The sequence below is a fragment of the Sesamum indicum genome, linkage group LG5 (assembly GCF_026168435.1).
Source record: "Sesamum indicum cultivar Baizhima isolate 11 linkage group LG5, ASM2616843v1, whole genome shotgun sequence".
Lineage (NCBI taxonomy): Eukaryota > Viridiplantae > Streptophyta > Magnoliopsida > Lamiales > Pedaliaceae > Sesamum > Sesamum indicum.
The window spans coordinates 17,453,350-17,456,828 of record NC_142661.1 but is presented as its reverse complement, the minus strand read 5'-3'; the positions used below and the strand labels follow the sequence as shown (position 1 = coordinate 17,456,828).

General features: G+C 40.0%; 1 protein-coding gene across 2 annotated transcripts in view; it reads left to right on the top strand.

Annotated features, from left to right (window-relative positions):
* Positions 1-3,479, top strand: part of LOC105161995 (uncharacterized) — an 88,264-nt gene that overhangs the window by 3,158 nt on the left and 81,627 nt on the right. Inside the window, exon 1 of one of the 2 annotated variants that reach the window (XR_016065519.1) lies at positions 2,182-2,403. The exons of the other annotated variant lie outside the window; for it this stretch is intronic. The gene's annotated coding sequence lies outside the window, so the exon portion shown is untranslated. Of the gene's footprint in view, positions 1-2,181; positions 2,404-3,479 lie in introns of those variants that run through there. 2 annotated transcript variants of the gene reach the window in all.

The following is a 3,479-nucleotide window of genomic DNA, read 5'->3' as shown; positions in this document are numbered from 1 at the left end:
AATATTCACTCTATGAAGTAGCATGATCCTTCATTGTTAGTTGCCTTACTGTTCTCATGCGACCTTACAGTGATTGCATTATTATCGGAACAGGAGCGAACACCCTCCACTGTTGGTTTTCTGCATTATGATCACGCTATATGAATATAAGACATTGCTTAATTTTGTGTTTACTTTGATGTTTCTCCAGCAATTAGTTGTGAAGGCAGTCTCTCTTGCCATTGCTCGGGATGGTGCCAGTGGTGGTGTTGTTCGGACAGTGACTGTGAGTTGCTTCTCATTATGAACTTCTTTCTTGCTCCTAATTGACGCCTTTTGCATTATTCTTTGATCAGGTAGCAGATTCACAATTTGTTTCAGATTATGTACGTTACTCTCTCCACCAACACACGTAAGTCTGCTTAATATTCACTCTATGAAGTAGCATGATCCTTCATTGTTAGTTGCCTTACTGTTCTCATGCGACCTTACAGTGACTGCATTATTATCGGAACAGGAGCGAACACCCTCCACTGTTGGTTTTCTGCATTATGATCACGCTATATGAATATAAGACATTGCTTAATTTTCTGTTTACTTTGATGTTTCTCCAGCAATTAGTTGTGAAGGCAGTCTCTCTTGCCATTGCTCGGGATGGTGCCAGTGGTGGTGTTGTTCGGACAGTGACTGTGAGTTGCTTCTCATTATGAACTACTTTCTTGCTCATAATTGACGCCTTTTGCAATATTCTTTGATCAGGTAGCAGATTCACAATTTGTTTCAGATTATGTACGTTACTTTCTCCACCAACACACGTAAGTCTGCTTAATATTCACTCTATGAAGTAGCATGATCCTTCATTGTTAGTTGCCTTACTGTTCTCATGCGACCTTACAGTGACTGCATTATTATCGGAACAGGAGCGAACACCCTCCACTGTTGGTTTTCTGCATTATGATCACGCTATATGAATATAAGACATTGCTTAATTTTGTGTTTACTTTGATGTTTCTCCAGCAATTAGTTGTGAAGGCAGTCTCTCTTGCCATTGCTCGGGATGGTGCCAGTGGTGGTGTTGTTCGGACAGTGACTGTGAGTTGCTTCTCATTATGAACTACTTTCTTGCTCATAATTGACGCCTTTTGCAATATTCTTTGATCAGGTAGCAGATTCACAATTTGTTTCAGATTATGTACGTTACTTTCTCCACCAACACACGTAAGTCTGCTTAATATTCACTCTATGAAGTAGCATGATCCTTCATTGTTAGTTGCCTTACTGTTCTCATGCGACCTTACAGTGACTGCATTATTATCTGTTCAGCGAACACCCTCCACTGTTGGTTTTCTGCATTACGATCACGCTATATGAATATAAGACATTGCTTAATTTTGTGTTTACTTTGATGTTTCTCCAGCAATTAGTTGTGAAGGCAGTCTCTCTTGCCATTGCTCGGGATGGTGCCAGTGGTGGTGTTGTTCGGACAGTGACTGTGAGTTGCTTCTCATTATGAATTACTTTCTTGCTTCTATTTGACGCCTTTTGCAATATTCTTTGATCAGGTAGCAGATTCACAATTTGTTACAGATTATGTACGTTACTTTCTCCACCAACACACGTAAGTCTGCTTAATATTCACTCTATGAAGTAGCATGATCCTTCATTGTTAGTTGCCTTACTGTTCTCATGCGACCTTACAGTGACTGCATTATTATCGGAACAGGAGCGACCACCCTCCACTGTTGGTTTTCTGCATTATGATCACGCTATATGAATATAAGACATTGCTTAATTTTGTGTTTACTTTGATGTTTCTCCAGCAATTTGTTGTGAAGGCAGTCTCTCTTGCTATTGCTCGGGATGGTGCCAGTGGTGGTGATGTTCGGACATTGACTGTGAGTTGCTTCTCATTATGAACTTCTTTCTTGCTCCTAATTGACGCCTTTTGCATTATTCTTTGATCAGGTAGCAGATTCACAATTTGTTTCAGATTATGTACGTTACTTTCTCCACCAACACACGTAAGTCTGCTTAATATTCACTCTATGAAGTAGCATGATCCTTCATTGTTAGTTGCCTTACTGTTCTCATGCGACCTTACAGTGACTGCATTATTATCGGAACAGGAGCGAACACCCTCCACTGTTGGTTTTCTGCATTATGATCACGCTATATGAATATAAGACATTGCTTAATTTTGTGTTTACTTTGATGTTTCTCCAGCAATTAGTTGTGAAGGCAGTCTCTCTTGCCATTGCTCGGGATGGTGCCAGTGGTGGTGTTGTTCGGACAGTGACTGTGAGTTGCTTCTCATTATGAACTACTTTCTTGCTTCTATTTGACGCCTTTTGCAATATTCTTTGATCAGGTAGCAGATTCACAATTTGTTACAGATTATGTACGTTACTTTCTCCACCAACACACGTAAGTCTGCTTAATATTCACTCTATGAAGTAGCATGATCCTTCATTGTTAGTTGCCTTACTGTTCTCATGCGACCTTACAGTGACTGCATTATTATCGGAACAGGAGCGACCACCCTCCACTGTTGGTTTTCTGCATTATGATCACGCTATATGAATATAAGACATTGCTTAATTTTGTGTTTACTTTGATGTTTCTCCAGCAATTTGTTGTGAAGGCAGTCTCTCTTGCTATTGCTCGGGATGGTGCCAGTGGTGGTGATGTTCGGACATTGACTGTGAGTTGCTTCTCATTATGAACTTCTTTCTTGCTCCTAATTGACGCCTTTTGCATTATTCTTTGATCAGGTAGCAGATTCACAATTTGTTTCAGATTATGTACGTTACTTTCTCCACCAACACACGTAAGTCTGCTTAATATTCACTCTATGAAGTAGCATGATCCTTCATTGTTAGTTGCCTTACTGTTCTCATGCGACCTTACAGTGACTGCATTATTATCGGAACAGGAGCGAACACCCTCCACTGTTGGTTTTCTGCATTATGATCACGCTATATGAATATAAGACATTGCTTAATTTTGTGTTTACTTTGATGTTTCTCCAGCAATTAGTTGTGAAGGCAGTCTCTCTTGCCATTGCTCGGGATGGTGCCAGTGGTGGTGTTGTTCGGACAGTGACTGTGAGTTGCTTCTCATTATGAACTACTTCTTGTATTAGTGATCCATCCCCGTCTTAAATTGGGAACTAATCATAGCATGCTTATGAATATCATATCCTTACCTTCAGTATTTTGTTACCAAGATTTTCACCAACTCTATGTCAAGGTTGTAACATACAGTTAATTCATATACTAGCCAATATCATGAGAAGTAATTAATTGGCTCAAACCATCAAATGGTATTGGTGCAGCAGTTAAGGAAAATTCTGTACCTAGTCTTGCATAAACCTGATTGTTGTGAATCCTCGTTTGCAGATCAACAAAGACGGCGTTACTAGAAAATTCTATCCCGTGGACACCCTCCCTCTATGGCATGAAGAAATGGAACCCCAGAATTCACTGTTGGATACTTTATCA